Below are 20,532 nucleotides of genomic sequence, written 5' to 3'. Positions count from 1 at the left end.
TTTAAATAAATATATTTTCACCTGCACCCGCCTCCCCGCATTCATCACACCTCAAGCCCGTGAAATGCAGAGGTTCCAGATTAGGTGGCAATCCTTAGAACCTCCTGAGAGGCTGACAGCTGGAAGCCGTCTCATTTAAACTTCTGACATCCAGCGTCTGCTGGGTTTTTTCGCTTTCTTTCATGCGCGGTTTCATGTTGCCGAGCTGCAAAGAGTCCTCTGTGGACACGGATGCCTACATCTGATGAGGAATTCATACAAACCCCACGTTATTTGAGATGAATCATTTCGTTAGATGTGACGGGTGGATCTACAGAACAAGGGTGTCAGCGCTCGGCTAATTGTAAGGTGGTTTCACTCTCGTAATTAGTTTCCTCTGGACACGCTCACATGCTTTATCTCTCTGAGGACACCTGCGCCGATGGATGCTGTATTTGCATTTCTTAAGCCCTTTGTTTGTGCGCTGGTGGCGGCATGTGAGCTGGACACACTCGGCACCTGTGGCTGCTCAGACACTGTGACAAAAGATCTGCACAGATACATATCCCAGAGGAGGAGGAAGGAAGGAAGGGAGGGAGGGAGGGAGGGAGGGAGGGAGGGAGGTTCAGAATCAATAGCAGTTCAGTTCACGCTGTGTTTTTTTTTGTTTTTTTTTGTCTTCTGGGCTTTTAAAAACCAAATAATGGTTCTGTCTTCTTTGGAAACTCTGACATTGAATGTGGAAAGTAGGGCAGGAGCTGCAGCAGTATGTATGTACGTCCTTCCCCCAGGTAAGGAGGAGCTGACAGTGATACTATTGATTATCGCTGAGCTTACCTCGCCTCTATCTATGATGGAGTAAATGCTCTCCAGGCTGCACGGTGTCCTTGGACTCTACTGTCATTTAATACTGTCTATATGCTGCGTGTACGACTCTGTGACCAACATGAGATTGATGTGAACAACCACTGCTAACTCTGACAATAAAAATGAACAGTAGGTCATTTATAAGGTGACTTATGAATGGTTTAAACAAATGAATCCATGACATGTTGACACATACATTTAAAAAGGCTCTTTTAGAAACACTGGGACCCGTTAACCTCTTATCATTCTGGCCTTTTTGCAAGAAAAATGTAGGACACACCCAGACTAAATTGAATGCTGTTCATGAACATGTTGGAGCTCATTCATGCTCTTGATCTCTTTTTAAATCAAGGCTCAGAGTGATTCTGACTATTGTGACAGAAACTTCAAAGTGTTTTTGTTCTGGAGGAATCAAAGTTGGCACACAGTTAAAAAATAACAAGTTGTTGGGTGCGCCTGAATTTTCTGGTTTTGAAAAAAATGTGTTGGTGCATGCAGCATTTACTGAAACACAACTCATGTACAGATTGGTTCAAAAAGCTACTGCTGTCCCAGTACGACCCAGAGGAATGTTAAAGAGTTGGATTTGAAATAAGACACAGACCCTCTAATGTTTCATATTTCCAGGTTTTCCTGTTCCTGCAGAAAAAGCTTCAACGGCCCGTGATGCATAAGGACATGAATGGATGGTAGTAGCTGTGAAATCGTACGTGTTTCCTTTAAAAAGGGTTTTGCGAATGAGCTGTAACTCTCGTAAAGTCTCGTCTTTACGCGACATCCTATAATTCTCTTAAATTCTCATCACTTCTAGGAATGTCAACTGAAATGTCAAAAATATGTTTCCACCACACCTATGCGATGAACTTTTATATCGACATATCTGAAGAACCACCTCTTGAGAGCGTAGAAACGTTTTAGCTTTAGATATTTGAGAGGTTTTTTTGGAACTTTAGGTGTTTCCATTACCATTTTCTTTGCGTTTCCTGTTTCTGTGTTGAAGGTTTGATATTTTGTCTTGCCGTTACTTCCTGTGTTTTTCCTCCTTTGATTGTTTCATTGGTCGCTCTGTGCTCATTAGTTTCACCTGAGTCTTGATAACCCAGCTGCTCTTTTGTGGCCTTGTGTTTCTATTCAGATCCTCGTGTTTCCTGGTGTTTCTGATGTTGCTTTTTTTTGTGAATTTCACGGTGTGTTATTAGATTTATTGGAGTTCCTGGATTCTTCATTAAGCTAAAGACTATTATTATATTCAGTCCTTGGTTTCTTGTGTGGGTGTCCTGTCTTTGAGTCCTTTCCCCCCCTCTTGCTACAAACTGTGAAAGCACGACTTGACCCTAATCTGGACCCAGCGGACACCAGTGGCACTTTGATGAGCTTGAGTGTGACGGCTCGAGACGAGACAGACCCAGAACGTCAGCTGAGGTTGTAATCCTTGATGGTGATTCTTTTTTTTATTTGGAACAATCCTTCCTTGTCTTTTGTCATGCCAGACTTCTTCAGTGTAATTGACAGACAGTTCAGAGGCCTCCCCACTGCAGACCTCTTCTTTTCTGCTTCCACCAGCCTCCAGCCCCTTGTTATCCCTCTCTGTTCTGCTCATGTGGCTCCAGTTCCTGCCCCGTGGATGTTTGCCTCCCGGCCAGAACTTGCCCAAACTTTTCCTTCGTGATATAAAATAGCCACCCAATATTCACCAGGCATATTTCATGACATTGCTCTGTGGAGGTTCATCACACAGTGCACAAGATCCACTTGATGATTTCTCCTTACGACGCTAGTCCTGCTCTACAGGGTTCATGGTGTTTTTAAAGGGATACGTCACTATTATGTGAAATTTAGTCACTGGATGTATTTGTAGTTGAATAAGTACGAAAAAGCTGTTTTAAACCGGTTCAAGAGTACAAATGTTAATGCAGTTCCACGAAGGGATTACCTAGGGCAGGTAAAGACTTGGGAATATATTCCGACAAAGCACCACACAGCACCTGAAAACCCCCAATTTTCCGGCATGACTAGTTTTCAGGTGCTGTGTGGTGACACCAGTGCTTTGCTTCAGTGTGAATGTACAGGTCACAAGAAGTTATTAGGAAAATTCTTGAGTTTATTTATCACTTTTGCTAATTGGCAACACTGCAATACAGCACCTATGCTAAGCTAAAGCTAATGGCCGTGCTGCCGGATTAGGACGATACCGGGGCCGATTTCAAAAAGCTTTATGTCACTTATCCAACTCTGGGGAATATGGTGAGTGAGTAGATTTCACATAGGGGTGGTGTAACCCTTTAAGCAGTAGTCCAGGAGAACATGTCTTCGGTTTAAGATTTCAGACTCTGCAAACCACCGCCGGCTGCGGGTGAAGTACAGTCTCTCATCAACATGCCTTGACATTCATTGTTAGATTTACAGCACCAGATAACTCCAAGAGAGTTCAGGCTTTCCTTTATTCTGGAAATTACTTCTCCCCCCGTCCTTTTATTTTCAGGAGGTCCCTCTTTCCCCAATGCTTAGCTTAGCTGCTTGTCCTACATAAACTAAATACTCAGCAAATACACACGTTAACATACCCGTTTAACAGTTCAACACAGGGTTGGGACTTGCTGTTTGATATAGAATTTATCGGCTGCAAAATTCTTTTTTTATTGCACACACCTTTCTACATCCAGGGTAGACTATGCTATGGGTTAAAAGCATGACATAAATGTGTGGATGCATATTTTCTTATGCACAAGCAATGTCATCATAATGCTAATATTATAATACCATTACACTGCTACTACTTGACATACGTAAGTATTGTATTGGCATCAAATCAGAAAGTGGTGCTGCATGTCATCACTCCTGGATGAAGACGCTGACAGCTCCTCAGCTTTGGTCTCATTCTTTAGATCAGCTGCAACTGTTGCAAGATCATCGTCCTAATAGGTTAATAATAACAGTGACTTCATTTAATTTTTTGACAGCCTGCACCTTTAAATGATGCAATTATGTCAGTAAGTGAAAAATTCCAATAGCAGCCCTTGTGATTCCTTTATTTACACTATGATATTTTAATTAAGCAAACACACCTGACATTGGGGGGTGAGAGATGAGTTGCATGAGCCAGACTCCTGTGGGGTGACGACGACAAGAACGTGATGAGACTGAGGCATCCCGACTGTGCAGAGCGACACACACAGACACACACACAGACACACACACACAGACATATTCAGACCACCCGCTGCACGCATACAGTGAAAATCCTATTTGTCACAGAACTGTGTGGGGGCTTTAATTAATAAGGCTTGTGCTGGTAGGAAATTTAATTAGGTGATTACAGTAAACAATGTGGCCGTTGTTACAGGAATTAAATGATATGTGGGATTCCAAATATACTGTCAGCTACATTCATAATTGGTGAATGTGTAGACCTTTAATAGGCTTTGCATTTTAAGTCGGAAACGTGGTCGCACAGAATGATCTGGAAGGATGACACGATGGAGTAAAATGTTAAATATTCCCTAGAACCAGAGAGTTTGTTAAGTAGCAATAAACAACTTTTGCACATTTGCTTCCATTTGGTTGTTGTTCTAACTCTAATGCATTTTAATTTTGGTCAACTTATGATTGACTTGCACATTTTACAGATTTCTACTATTTGTTGTTACTTGCATTTAAAGTTGTGCTTGTTTGTTTTTTTTGGCCTCAGAGGAACTTAAATCCATAAAATTAAGTTAATGAAGTTTCACATCACCAAGCAGCTACAATAGTGTCAGAGTCAGACCAAAGTCAAAGAGGTTTTTATTGTCATTTAAAGAATATGTAGCAGGTGCAGCACATAGTGAGATGAGAGAACTATGGAGCCACATGAAGACACTGGAGACAGAGGAGCGAGTACAAGCACTGAGCATAAAGTGTGCAAACTTATGGAGACAATACAAAACTGTGCAAACGGTGAATGAACCATGTTTGCTGATGCAGAACTACCGCTCAACGTACAGAATGATGCAACAGTTTTTAAGCTCTGGTCTGTGAAGTATCTAATTAATACTTGACACTGGTAATGTGCAATTCACAGTACGTCCATAAAAAAATAATAAGCTACCTTCATTTTAAGCTGAAGACCTGCTTTTATAGCAGCCTTGGCTTTAGTTGCATTTTATTATTGTTATCTTTACGTTTCTTATCGTTTTATGCACTTCTCTCTGTAGCACTTCCCAATTCTTTTTTTTATGCATTGATTTTATGTGTTTTTTATGGCTTTGTTGTAAAGCTCTGTGGGCTCCCTTTGATTATTGTAAAGGGCTGTAGAAATAAAATGTGATTGATGGATATACAGACATATTTATTCCTGCTGCTCCGACTTGTATATTACTGCTGAGTGTTTCTTTGTAACACACACACTCTGCTCTTTTATATGCACCTCATTGTGTTTTTATATCGTGAGCCTAATAGCATAATTGCTATCAATAAAAATTGTAATGTGCCTGTTAAAATTTGTGTTTGTTCTTGTTTTCCAAAAACTTTCAAATATGCTACAGGCTAACGATACACTGCTTGTTTTACAGGGTTTTTATACTGTGTTTTATTTTTTATGCTGCCTTTGTTTATTTTTACACTAAAGATCTGATTCCTCTGCACATCTTCATCTACCAACGGCTCCACAGCAGCACAAGAGGGACCCACACAATATTACATGGGGGGGTTTTAATGTTGTTGCTTATCTGTGCATGTACCAAGTAGGCGAGCTGGATCTGGATTCATCTCTCTGAGCTTCTCCCCAAGCACACAGCACTCAGTGTCATACCCCAGTTTGTGTTCGCTGTCTCTTTATTGTGCTTGCCTCAGCATTGTATGCATCGCTGTATTGCTGTCTGCTGGACAAACTGGTTGTGGTGTTCATCACAGTGGCACCCTGCCCTCGTTTCTCCAGCCCGGCTCTCGTCCGCAGAAGGTACATGCAGACGCAGCCTAACCCGAAATACTCTCCGCCTCCACGTGGGAATCCCTCGGTTACAGTGACAAATGTGTTGTCGTGCGTGTGCGCTGGGAATACTGACAAATATGGTGCAGTCAAAAAAGTGATGTACTGCAGCAGTTAAATAAAGTTAAGTATATGAATTGGAGGGACGGGGAGGGAGGGGGGTGGAGGGGGGGCGTCTACCCCGTATACCGTAAGCCTCTCTGAGGCACAGTAAGCCATAGGACTTCATTAATCACTGCAGATCTCTGCTGAGCTATATAAAGTATACGTTCAATAATCCTCGTGGATATATATGAGTTTTATAAACTGAGCAGCACAGCTCAGGATCGGTAGAAACGACTTTATAAACCAGTTGTTACATCAAGTAACCAGATGTTTACACATTAATGAAAATAGATACCAGCTCTTTATGATTCTCAAATCAAAACATCGATACTTTCGATACTTCGGTCATTCAAGGTAATTTAGTAACAAATACAAGTTTTCATTTTATAGAGGTTTTTAATAGTTAGACAATTTTAAACTTATTTATTTATTTTAGTGTTTGAAACGACATTTTCACATATTTTGTGTGATTGTGTCTATGTTTGGTTTTTCTGTTGTTGTATTAGTTCGACTATCTAATAAATGAGGCCACTACCTCAATATACTCCAGAATTTAAAATAATTTAAAATAAATAAATAAATAAATCAGTCTGTTGTCTTGTGTTCTTTATGAAGCTATGATTTGAACTTTACCAGACACATTAGGGTGGATTAACACAAAGTTTCGGTATTAGTTCGGTATCGCCGATACCAGCCTGAATTTTACTCAGTATCGCTCCCTGAGGTTCCACATTAACGAGGACACTAAACATCTCACCGCTGGTGAAGACGGCTCAGCGGCTCTACTTCCTGAGGACGTTCAGCATCTTCTACAGCTGCATCGCTCGGAGCATCTCGACCAGCTGCATCAGCGTCGTCTGCAGAGGCTGGTGAAGACTCCTACAACAGAGGATGCACAAGCATAGTTCAGAGTAGAACTGGACCCCACCCACCCACCGAAACCCCCCAACATGGCCCAACACACGGACTGTCCACACTGGACGTACAGGAGGGAGAGATGCAGGAATTCAAGACTGAAGAAGTCCTTTTCTTCCCACTGCCATCAGACTCCTGACAGGAGTTTATAGTCGCTTCATTTACAAATCGTTCTCATTGTCTATAACCACTTATCCTGTAGAGGGTTGTGTGAGTGTGTAATGATGTGTGTTTACTGTCCTGATTAATAAAGATTCAAAACTGTAACCTGTATAACGCCCACGCCAAGAAGCCTCATCAAGACAGACTTATAACGAGATAAAACTCAAGTTTCATCCCACAAAATTAATGTGGGATGTAACTCGAGTTTTATTGATGTGCTCGAACCAGCTTGAACCTGAGCTTCCTTTCTAACTTGTGTCAGAGTCTCATCGTCAGTCATCAACACATTACACAGAAATCTATCGGCTGCCGCGCGCTGACAGATATCATTCATTCCTCATGGCACGTCTTTGTGGCTCTGTCTCTTCTGTGTAAAGGTCACCTCCATTGGCATTCTGAGGCACAGATAAATTCCCATTACTGTGGGAGAAATCAGTTTCCACACAAGAGACCAAACCGGGCCGAGACAGTGCTCCGTAAACTTTCATTTAAATTATGGATTACAGTCATTTCTGTTGCATTTCTCACCGTGATTGTTTTTGGGTTCCCTGGAACGGAGTGAAGGTTAATTGTATAATTAAGTGGCTCTTACTGCCTCTGCCAGATCATGGAAAAATGTTGGAGAGTTGTTCATATGCAGAAGATATGGACCTAAATCACAGAACCACGTCTATTAAAGTATCCCTTGTTCCTCCGTCCCTCTCTGAAGCCTGTTCTCTTCTCCAAGGCGTCTGCCTCAAATACAGAAGAGTCTTTGTGACATTTTCTCACGTCTCCTCCTCCTCCTCCTCCTCCTCCTCCTCCATCCATCATTCACTAACATGAATTGCAAGCACCCGGGCAGGTGTTGGAGAGCAGAGAGGCATTCCTCCACAGGCTCAGACACGGCCCGGGAATACAGGAGCCACGAGACTCAAACACTTTTCCCAGCCCCGGGATAAAGCCTCGACACCGCGGCTCCGACTGGTCCCATTCTCTCCCATTGAGTCCAAAGGTCACAGTCCCGCGGTCCGGGTCAAGATGACGGCCGCCTCATGCATATGGATGACAGACGCTCCATCTGCTCCGCTGCAGAATGCAAATGCGCACGTCTCTTTCTCCGCTCTCTTTTTCTGCCTCAAAGGGCAGCCCTGCCAGACCTTACATGGCATCAGTTCCACTTGTTGGTCTCAGAGTGGCAATTTATGCAAAAACCATAATAGAAATGCAAGTCATTGCAGCAGAGAGTCCCCAGACCCACGAGCTCCACCGACGCCAACTCTGCTTCAGTGTCTGCAAACATTTAAAATGAGAGATGATTACATAACTGGTTCTGATTTCACAGTTTATTCTGAATGAAAACTGTATAATTCATAATATTAATTTGTTTTCACCCCCCGAAAATTCCTGCTTTTTCTTGCAGAGTAAATTAAACACCAGATTCTTCTTTATTTATATTCTATTATACAGATTCGAACACAATCACAGTCTGTGTTGTTAATATCATCAGATGGTTTGGTCTCTGTCGTGTCCATGGTTGAGATGAAAAAAGAATAAAAACTGCTCCCTGATGCTTCCAAGTTTTCTCCTTTGAATTTCAACCGTTCTTTACAGAAAAAAAGAATGATCTGCAGAGATAGATGTGAAGTTTGATGCTCCTGTGATCTTGTTTATTCCAATAAGAGTGACTCTAAGTGTACTCTGTGTACCCATTAGGTAAAGTCCCGACTCAAAGATGGACAGTAGGTTCGCTCCATTTGTGCTCAGAAGTCAGAATTTCCAGAATTTTAAACTGTAACGCCCCCGAAGTCGGATTTTCTCCTCTGTAAGTCGTAGAATCCTCAACATAGCCGCTCCATGTATAAACAGTGGTTAGAAGCACCTGTAATATTCTGTTTATTAGCTGTTCTGATTAGTTTTTGTTGCATTAAATCGCCCGTACAGACAGGATTGTTTCACTTACATATGTTGAAATGCTGTTGCAGTGTAAATACGTTTTTAATGTGCCCTTGTTAGCCCATGTCGCTACAAACAACAGCCTGATAAAACCAAAACCAAACCAAAAAGTATTTTTTTCTACATTTAGATTAAACGATTAAAACTTTTAAATATGTTTTATAAATTTCTGCCTCCTTCATAGTAAAAAAGTTGACTCAAGTCATCTGTTCCATTTACAATTTGTGGAACTTAAATAGCCTAAATTTAGCTTAATATTATAGCAAGAATAAAAAAAACTTTAATTGACTCTGCATTCAAAAAGTCTAAATACTGAACACATGAAGTTATATCTGAACAAAGCAAGAGCTTTCATTAGTCTAGTTTAGTTCTAGTGTCTGACTTCTGTTACTGGAACACTGATAACTCAGGTGTGACGTGAACGTCCGCCCTCTGAGATCAATGAAACACCAAATATCTCCTGAAGGAGGCGCAGACATAAATGTACCTGAGATCGTGTTTAATAGTGAGATGTGTTGCTGGTAGCCGGGCTGCTGCTGGTCCATAACTCTGTGTTGGATCCCCCTTAAAGTTGTGTCTCCTCCTCTTGTGTAAATGTCGCCCTGTTGTGTTTCTAGAAGCTGCTTTGTGCTCTGACTGACGAGGGTTAGCAGGTGTAGTGTTTCCAGTCGGCTTAATGGAGGGCAGCAGGGGTTCAGTCTTCATCTAATATCTCAATGTGCAAACTCAGACTTCCCTGATCAGCCCCCTGGTAACCCACAAGGCTGAGCTCGCGTACCTGCTTTTACATGACATCCAGAAATCAAATGAGTTTTTAGTTTCCATGTTCTAATAATTAACGCAGCAACTCTGTGATGATCAAGTCCTAATAAGAAATGTTCCATAAAGGAGACGAGGACGTGGAAAAGTGATGATGATCCACTGAGGACGGTCAGATCCAGGCTCAGAGGAGGACAGAGCTCCCTCAGGGAGACTCAGGCACAGAGAGGTTGTTCCATCCTTGGTCCCGTTCAGTTTGTGAGCGTGAGGATGCACAGCTTTGGGAAAACATGAATGTCACTTTGTAACTTTCGCTCACAGAGACAAAGCTGTGAAGTCATTTCCAGATTTAGTTTGTTGTTTGTTGTTTGTTGTCTGCTTTGCTCTGCTTCCATCTTTATGTTTCTCAGCTTTTCCACGCAGCGTGTAACCTCACGGCTTCATGACTCTCTTCATCCTGGGGCAGATAATTGTTAAAGCGGTGACATGTTCCCGCTGGGTGCTCTGCTGGAACATTACTCCACTGATGTGCTGAGGATACTTCACTTTGGCTCCGGAGTTTTGCTCGGTGACTGTCACGTTGCTGCAGTTGCATCAGTCTTGCCCGAGATGGTTTCAACATTGTATGTAAAAGATTTCAAAATGTACCCAGCAACCGGTTCATATAAAAAAGTTTCCAACAGGCGATATAGAGTCGTACACAGCTGTAGACGTTATTAATGAACAGTCTTCTTTTCCTTTCTTTTCTTTTCAGCTGTTCCCTCTGTGTCGTCCTTCACTTACATCCATGAACCTCCTCTTTGGTTCCTCCTCTAGACCAGGGGTGACAAACATATGTCCCATGGGCCAAAAACCAGCCCGCCACAGGGTCCAGTCTGGCCCATGATAGGATGAATTTGCAAAGTGTGAAAATGAGAAGTCATTAAGAGCAAATATTTCAAAACCTCTCGGAGGAGGAAATGTTCTGGAACTGAAGACTTTGACACATCCAGACCTGAACGAGGAAACTGATTGTTCTGCTTTGTTTGGGAGGGATTTAAATGCTTCATACGGCCTTAGATCCACTTAGGTTTCAAGAGATCTATATTCGTATATACGTCTTTTTTTTTCACCATTTAATGTTTACACTGTATTATCTACTTTTAATGAAGGCTTTTTAAACTTTGGACCAGATCGATCTAACTGATCTGGTCACAACACGACACTGAGACACAGAACTAAAAGAACTAAACAGCAACTTAAATTTTCAAATGAATAACATATATATAAATATATAATCAGAATCACTTTATTAATCCCAGGGGGAAATTAGTTTTCATTACAGCAGCTCCTACACAAAGTGAACCAGTGTCCAGAACACAGAGCAATGTAGGCAATAAGAATAAGTAAGAAAATAAATATATATAACAATATGTACAAGTATGAGAACCTGTGTTCTGAGTTGTTGAAATTATTGCACATGTTGAGTCCAGAGTCCAATAATATATAAGGAAATATGTACAAGTATATGAAAACAAAGTGAACATGTGTTACTGCACAATATCAGTATAAATGTGGTTGTAAATACAATATATATATAAAAAACTGTACGATATAAGAAAACAGACAGTATTTTAATTTATCCTCTACATTTAGCCATGATAACTGTTTGTGTATCTACACTAACACTCAAAGAACAATAGAGACATTTTTTTAAGACGTTTCTGAGCTGTATTGACCAAATGAGAGGGAAATACTCCAAATGTGACAAAACAAGTGACTGAACGGCGTCACTTATAAAAGAAGATGGAACATAAACAGACCAGGACAATAACTTCATTTAACACTTAATAATGTGACCTTGGTTACCTGGTCTACTGACGCCCCCGTCATGATGTTCTTCTTTGAACTAAAACAAAGGGGAAACTCTGGTGTTATAATGCCTGTGAGGTTATTATGCTATAACGCTACTAGCTCAGCCTGCTTCACATCAGATTGGGATGAATTTGGCCCCTGAACTAAAATGAGTTTGCTCCAGATCTCCTGCCCGGAGGCTCTAACCTCAGCATCCTTCACAACATGTTCACTGCTCTGAACATGAACTGAAACACTCTCAACCCGACTTCTCTGACTTCATCTCAGCTTCAGCTCTTCAACGCATCATTCGTTTAGTTAGCTGTTTATATTCTCCAGAACGTATATTATATATCTTATAGTTTTTCTACAGTAGCAGAGAGAACTTAGTGTATTGTAACTTAAGAAAACACACCAGCAAATACAGAAAAAACACTTCAAGAACAAGTGATGAACCCGACTGGGATCCTGTCTGTTTTTTTTCATTAACTTGTCACATTCACATAATCTGAAGACACAGTTTATTGCAGATTGATCAATAAATAACATTCAGCCTTTTCATCAATCCATTTTTTTTTTTGAATCCTCTGCAAATATTTCCCTCGTCGTTTGTGCCACTTGTGTCAGTTGTGTTTCTGTATGAGCTGAACTGCTCTGGCTGCAGCATTTATGATTCATCATTTATTGAGAGAGATTCAGACAACCTGAGTGGCTCCAGCCTGGACGTCGTCAGTTTGCTCTTCATTTAGATGTGTTTTCTAAAGTTGAGCTGAGGCTGCATGCAACCAGGAGATCGTTAAGACATGATGGAGTATGTAAGGAGAAACAGGCGGCTACTGAAGAGAAGCTAAAATAAAGAAATACAATCTCTGCTTATTCCCAGGCAATGCTCATCTCTGCAGCGTTTATCAGCTGGAGCTTTTTTTTTTTTTTTTTCCTGAGGAGAATTTGGAAAACCTGATAATACAGAATTACAACAGTTCAGTCTGGAAGTAACAAATCCATTAATCTTGTTTTCCTTTTTTGTTTTTTTTAGCATCACTGTGGGACAGGCGGATTCTAGTTTTAACTGTTTTGCTCGGGTGGTTTTTGTGTGCAGACTAAAAAAAAAAACATTCAGTGATTAGAGTGTGAGTTTCTAAAGATGCTCAGGGCCAAATGCAGCGACTCTTTATTCTACTCACAACTTTAAAACAGGATTTTATTGGACGCAGTGGTGACACCATGAAGCTAAAGCAAACTATTCCTACACTACCGGCAGCAGACACATCCATTTGTAAAGGTGTTTTTTTATAAAGCCTGATATCCACTCCCTTACTGTGTAGTTGCTCACGTTATCTGTGTGTTGTTTCGTGCCGTGTGCAGCCAGCACAGCTGAAAACAGACGTCTTCTGCTCACAAACCAATTCGGGGACGAACACATCAAAAGACGTCGTAGAGCTGTGTGGAGCTTCAGGGGAACTCACGAGATGAATAATGAATCTCTGCAGGTTTATCACTGTGAGCAATAATCCGTCATGTTATATGTAAAATATTGATTCTAGCAGCTTTAAGGACATTATAATAACCCCCCTCCTCCCTGATCCTGTGTACCTGTAAGATTCACTGCACATTACAGGGCGTTAAAAGTGAGACAGATCAGGCGTGAAAGCAGCATCCAGAATGTTATTTCCTTTCGCTGAAACCCATTTTCAGTGACAGCCCTCGATTCTCCTTAAAGCAACCAGCAGTTTGTGAATAATACAAGACGCAGATGGAACAGCAGAGTATGACGAGGCATTAATGTCAAACAAGGAGCTGCAGAAAAATGATTAAGGAGATAGAAACTCTGCAGACTTTACTTGAGTGGAAGCTAAGTAGTGTTCCAGGCTGGTGTGAAGACCTGAGTGAAATTCCCACCTTTAAACCATTAACTGTATATAAACCCTCCTACTATATTCTCCTATTAGCACTGATGCCTCCCAGTGAGAAGGTCTGGGTCTGGATCAGGTCTTTCTGGGTGGAGTTTACATGTTCTCCCTGTGTCTACATGTGTTCTCTCCGGGTACTCCGGTTTCCTCCCACCCTCCAAAGACGTGCTCGTTAGATTAATTGATGATTCTAAATTCCCGGTAGATGTGAGTGGTTGTTAGCCCCATAATAGACTGGAGACCTGTCCAGGGTGGAGTGAGGGAAAAGTGGTAGTAGAAGATGAGATGTGTTTTTAATGTCCTGTACACATGTTGTATGCATCAAATTGGTCTAATTGCCTCCAAATTGACATCAAAAGTCACGTCAGTCACATGCAAGACATCAAATCAGAATTTCAGCCATCAATGACAAAGTGAGGTGTGAGTTTATGGGGACATTTTGATAGTCTTGGATGTGACCTACTTACAAGCCTACATTAAGGAGCTCATTTTAGCAGAATAAGTCAAAAGGCGAAGCTAGAGCAAAGCTTTATACCTTAATACCATAATAACCTTAATATATGGTATTCTCTGTAATAGAAATGGGTTCTTATACCACATGTCATAGAGAACATATAGCAATATAATAATGTACATAATATAAAGCCAATTAAACCAAACTATTGCTAATTTTAGGTCAATCAGTTACATTTTATGGTGATCTGCGTATTCCTCCATAGCAGCATAACAGGTATGTAGTGTATAAAAGGGGTGGGCGGGGTTGTTTTATTTAAAGAACTATTTAGATAGTCAACAAACAAAATAAACTTAGGTAATAGTTTTAATTCTGATCATTTCTGGGCTCAAACTGACTTTAAGGATAAAATGTGTTGGTGGATCTGAAGGTAACAGGAGGGTTTAAACCAGCGACTCTCTCCAAGGTGCTGAAATCACCTCGGCTCTCTCAGGCTGCTGGAGCCTGATTATGAATCTGAGGAGTAACAGCCCCCTCCCCCCACCAGGGCGTCCCAGGAAAAAGGGATCCATCCATTCACAGAACAGTTTGACTCCCAACTTCACCCTGCAGGTGCTCAGTGAGCCCAGGAGTGTATCCACCACTGTATGTGACCGAGAGATGGGAGCTGTGGGAGCGGAGCAGATTAACGGACAGCTTTTGATCTGTCTTTGATGTCTTCTTTTTTTTCTTCACCTCTTGAGTTTCCCTCCATGAATCCTCCCACTGAGCAGCTGACCTCCCTCTCTGCAGCTTGACATGTTTTCACTGCTCTCTGGGCAATAAGCGGGAGAGCGTTCCACTGGGAGCTCCTGCCTGGTTACTAGGCAGATGTTATTAATATTTAAAGCCAGTGTTCTTGTGCAGGTTGCGGTGTAAAGTCACTTCTTTAGTGGTGCAAATGCTTCAAAGCCTCACATGTGTTGAGGCGATGAGACTCGTCTGGATGCAGGATGCAGGCTGACAGAGTACAGAGAAACACACTTACCGCACGTTTGCTTATTCATATTCTAAAGTCCATGACCTCCGAGAGGATGCACAGAGACAATCTTTGTTTTGCACGTATGCTAGAAGTCTAGAATTAATACTTTTGCGTAAGTTTGCTATGGCTGTGTGTGTGTGTTCGTGTCTTATTCCTGAGATGCATGGATGGAGAAGGAAGTGTGTGAGTAATGAAACACCTCTAAAATCTGTTACGTAGGGAGAAGGCAGCTTCATGAGGAGGGAAGGAGGTGGGAAAAAAAAAACAGGACAAAAAAAGAACAAGTGAGAAAGTGATCAGAGCTTCTAACCAATGTGAAGCTTTCAAATCTGCCCGGCAACCGCAGTTAATTCAGCAACAATCAGCTCGTTGCTCCCATCTGATCTTTTCAACCTGTACCGACTGTGTGTGAGTCATTCAGCTTGGGTGCGTTTAAACATCGTTTCCAGAATATGTCCATGCATGCAAATCCTGATCAGCGACCGTGCAGAGATGCAACATAAGCAGATAAACAGATCACTGAGCGACCTCCACTGTGTCGGGGAACCAAAACACACGCGCGCCTCATTTTACTTTGGTGACTCTGGGGAGTTTATAGTTGCGTTCATGTCCTGGTCTGGTCCTAACCTTAATAAAACCCTGACCTCAACCACTGAGCCACACATGAGTGTTTCCCTGTGAAGGACATGGATTTTGTCACAGTTAACCTGGTCCTGATTCTACTGTGGGTCCTGGAACATAGCTTGATTTGTTTTGTTTTTTTCAATTTCTTTTTTATTTTGCATGCGCTTATACAGCTCCATATCGCTAACCCTCTTGTCTTTTTCCACTGTGTTTAACTGGGAAACAAACAACTGATATTCTCAAACAGAGAAAATAAGAAAGGAAATAAAAAGATTAAAAAATATATATATAATAAATATTGTTTTTGCATTTGTTTGAAATGATTATTGAGTAATTCCTACCAACGTATTCTTTCTGTATTATCTCGGTTATATAGTAAATGACGCCTCTACCTCCATATACTTCAGAGTTTTAAATAAATAAATAAGTTACTCTGATGTCTTGTATTCTTTATGAATCTATGCTGTGCAATGGTGCCACAATATCTCCATTCATAAACGTTTTTCCCCCATAATCCACTGAGGTTTTAACCTTTTTAGTCCTTTTAACCTTTGATTATAGAACAGAGTATTTGTCTTAAAGGTTCTTGCAACACAACATTTCCCATTAGGACGATTTAGTCTAATAACAGCCATCCATTCATATCATACACACAAAGTCCTCATAGTCAGTTAAATTTATTATATCAGTGCAGCTCAGATGATAATCCCATCGTCTTTTCCTGCAAACATAGCTTTAGTTGCTCTAAAATCAACCTTCACTGCAGCTTCTGGTGGATCCTTAACAGGAAGCGAAAGCAGTAGAACTTTAAATTTAGAGCAGCGGAGCCTCAGGTAACGGATTAGACGACAAATTGGTCCCTGCATCCTTTACTGGCTCTGGACATGATCTGACTCACTCACTTGTCCGTCCTCTGAAAATTTAATCAAAGCAGAAAAACAAATCCTCAGCCAGTGAGAGGTGAGAGTTCTATTTTTTTTTTTTTTTTACCTCTGCCTTTGTGCATTGTGAAGGAGAAACGTGTGCGAAGCAGAAAGGATGACGCTTGAAGCTTGAATCAGCCCCAGGAGAATGGTTTGCCTTTGCCTGAGGAAACAGCAGCGCGAGCTCTGAGCCTGACTGGAGATAAAGACAAGGGCGGATGGAGGGGCCGAGGTAGGCAGGACGGGGCAACAGATGAAGAGATCATCATCTTGAGGCAGATGTTTTATGTAAGAATTCAGCATGAAGAACTTGGCCAGAGGAACGTTTGGCAGCGTGCAGCTGGAACGTGCTAAAACGGCAAAAGGGGGAAAAAAGATCACGCTATTTTCCTCTTTCTCAGCCGGGTGTGAATTTGGCCGGTGTTCCTCATTCCTGCTTCACAGTGAATCGCACTAAATGAGGGTTGGGAGTGTGGTTTGCGGAGGCTCCAGCCAGCCAGCCAGCCAGCCAGCACCTCCGTCTGCTCCTGCCTCCTCCCAGCACCATCACTTGGCTCGTGCTCAGCTGACAGTCAGTTGTCCTGACAGCCTGACCTCCCGGAGGCTCGCGCAGCCAAATGCCGCGTCACACCAGGCCTGGCCTCACCCGGGTCTGGCCCTCAATCATTTTCACACCCAGCGCCAGCCGCCCACCCCCTTTACACTTGATGCTACCTAAAATTATCTGTTTCTTTCTATTTATGGTTCCCTCTGTTTCTGCAGTGTAGACTGAGAGTGGTAGTGCTAATATAAGGAACATAACGTCATTACACCACACACAGCCTCCGCGGGGAGATCATCCATATTTGTTATCCGCCTTGAAATAAGAACTTCTACAGCCTCATATTCCCGTAGAAAAGGCTAATTTCATAGACTTGTAATCTTAAAGTCGAGACAAAGCTGTCGTATGATTGCACCTGGCACTCATCAGACCCGAAGTTTTTGTTCAATCCAGCTCTTGAGAGATTAAAGTTTGCCAGAGACCGAAACACGCCCTCGCTGTTCTGTTGCTGCTTCCCTGAGCCTCTTTGAAAGCTGCCTGTGTTATCTGAAACTTAGCAGGCGCAGTGTCTCATCCTGTGAGGAGATGACAAGGTCTGATAAACCTCAGTGTTTACTGCACAGGTTAACAGAGGCGATCGATACCCTGCGCTCGATGCCCCGAATACTGAACGGCTCAAATTAGACTGTATCACCACCTGGGGAAATACTGAAGGAGGGGAGGTCTTTCAAAAAAAAAAAAAAAATAAATAAAAATAAAAAAGGGAAGAAAAAACAAAAGCTCATTTTATTACATGCTATGATCTTGTCAGACATCCCATCACATAAACAGGTTAGATGCTCAGATGAATAATAAAATTATGATCTTAAATGTTATGAGAGAATATTTCTGCAGAAGGTCTCCAACAATCTTTTTCCACATCTGCAGTGTGTTAGACTGAACACACTGCAGGGCCACTTTCTGCTCTATGTATAGAGTTAGCATCTTGCATAATTAAGGCCAAAACACTACAATATGAAAACACCCAGGAGAAGGATGCAACTTGTGCAAGGGCCCCAGACCGGAGGGCCCCCCAGTTCGATTAGTTACACACATTCAGCCGTTTGCACCGAGTACAAGCACAATATTGACAATGTCCTGCAGTAATAGACCTTTTCATGGCCCACGTCACTGTGACGTCACAACGTTAGCTGGAGGCAAAACAGAGGGAAGCTTGAGACAAACACTTTCAACCATGAAAATGTCGTCTTGCTGTATTTTTGGGGCCAAAACTCCACAGTGGTTCCACTTACTTCTTGTCATATCTTAAGTGAGTGTATTAGTATATTTTCTAAAATATCCTCGTCCAGTCTTGTCAATACAGTCCACTGAAATATGTTAACCGCTGTTTACAGGCTGTAGTGTTTGACATGTTTTCCCTCCAGTTAAGCCCCACCCCTCAAAAAACATCACATTGTTTACAAACCGTGAAGGGGTCTATAGTTTATCACCAGACTCTGTCTTATAGAGAGACAGCTTCATTATTTTACTCTATATTGTCCTCATGTGGAACAAATTCAAGCACGTGGAAGTTTGTTTACAGGACTTGATCAGGAACCAGACAGATCGTCATTTTGGGGTCAGTGGTAGCCCAAAGCAACGTTCTGCACATGTCTCCTTCCATTTAGAGAATCAGGTACAACCGTTGATCTGTTTTAGCCGTAGCCTGCTGGGCTTTATCGCAGTGTCACAACTAGGGCTGTAACAGTGCATCCACGTAAGCTTCTTGGACGCTAATGGATACAAGTACATGAGGGTTCATGCTCCATGCATCAGGGCATTTCAAAAAACACTTGCAGGGGTACTCTCTGGCACCCTTGAAATGTTATGAGGGCGCTTCTCTTCCCAGATATAACAAGTCTAAAGGGGAACAGATCAAACATCAGAGAGTACAGGGTGAAAAAGATGAATGATTTCCAGGATGCAGGCTATGGAGGCTGAGTCCTGCAGCCTGTGGGCAGTGATTTCAGACCATCTACAGAGAAGCATCTGAGGAGACAGAGCTAGTTGGCCGTGATTAGTATGTGTTTCAGAAGGAGCTGATATAAAACACGTGTGCATACGGTGCCAGGTTTGGCAGATATATAGAGTCCTGGAAGAAAAGAGCCATTCAGTTCCATAAATAGAGGCAGCTTCTATCAAACAGGAGAAATGTCAAATGACTGTGTTGGGGACCATGTTTATCGTTGGAGTGCTACAGAGCGGGATGGTGCACGTGGGGCTCACTCAAAATAAACTCTCTTGGACGTGTTTCTGCAGGAATGTGTGTGTGTGTGTGTGTGTGTTTTAATGTCATGTGAAACACACTAAACCATTTTGGATGCACATTTGTGGGATTCGGTTTATTCTTGGAAACATACTGGGTCAGTAAGATTTTATTCAGTTTAGAGACAAGACAATGCACTTAACAGTAGTTTAAGTGTTTCTGTGTCACATGATTTGCACCACAGCCCCGTCCCGTCAGGAGACGGACACCTTCAGTCTATTTGCTCCAATGGGAGAAGAGGACGTGAGCTCAGATTCCAACTGTTTCTCTATCTCATAATCTCAACCTTACCACTTCATCTGACCCCCCTCCTCCTCCAGACTGTCCTGATCCTTCCCCTGAGTCAAATACCTCTAGGAACAAAAACAAGGCTAGGTCAAAGAGAACTACAGTATTTAATATAACACAATAATGAAGTTTTTCCTTCACAGTCCCCAGACTAAATGTTGGGCCCATTTGGGAAATTAAACATGCAAACCATGTCTGTGCTCAGACCTACATACTCCTCTGTATTTCCCACCTAAGGCTCTGTGATGATCAGTTCTGCCTTGATCTGTCTGTAGTTGCTGAATCAGCTGATGAAAATGTGTGATCGCAGAAAGGAACTCGGTATGAAGTAGGTCAAAATTCAAGCTTAAATTGCTAACTGTGAGCTAATGTGTCGACAATGAAAGATGATTGCTGACCAATGATGTAGTGAGAGAAAAAAAGGCAAACTATAATGAAATATCATTTACATAAGCCAGGACGCTATTTAGAAAATGCGGTGGTGACACAAATACAGATGAGAAATGACATTTTAAAGCACTGGTGAGCTGGACTGTGATGATGAGATATTCCAAAAAGCAAAGTAGTTGCTGGTTTTCTTTGGCTGGAATGACTTGAACAAAGAAAGAACAAAGAACAAGCTTCAGAAAATACCACTGATAATGGTCAGATTTCAAAGATCCTCCTGATGTGACCCCTGCGGTGCCACGTTGTGTAGGTTTGCAGGTTAATGCATAAAACATAAACCCACTTTTACTTCTGCACTCCCATGCAACATGCAGAGAACCTGACGTTTCCCTCTATCGGCTCTGAATGGGTCCAGCCTGGGTTTGCAGGCGAAGACGTCCAACCCGTCTTCATCGCTCTACAGATTCGGCTTCTCCCCATGCAGTGCTCTTAGATGTTGCCCATCTAGGTGTTGTCACACTGGCGTGCATGTGTTATTTGTAGGTAGATCTGTAGGTACAT

This window comes from Mugil cephalus, chromosome 4 (genome assembly GCF_022458985.1).
Source record: "Mugil cephalus isolate CIBA_MC_2020 chromosome 4, CIBA_Mcephalus_1.1, whole genome shotgun sequence".
Lineage (NCBI taxonomy): Eukaryota > Metazoa > Chordata > Actinopteri > Mugiliformes > Mugilidae > Mugil > Mugil cephalus.
The sequence above is the reverse complement of the archived record's forward strand: the minus strand, read 5'-3'. Positions refer to the sequence as shown.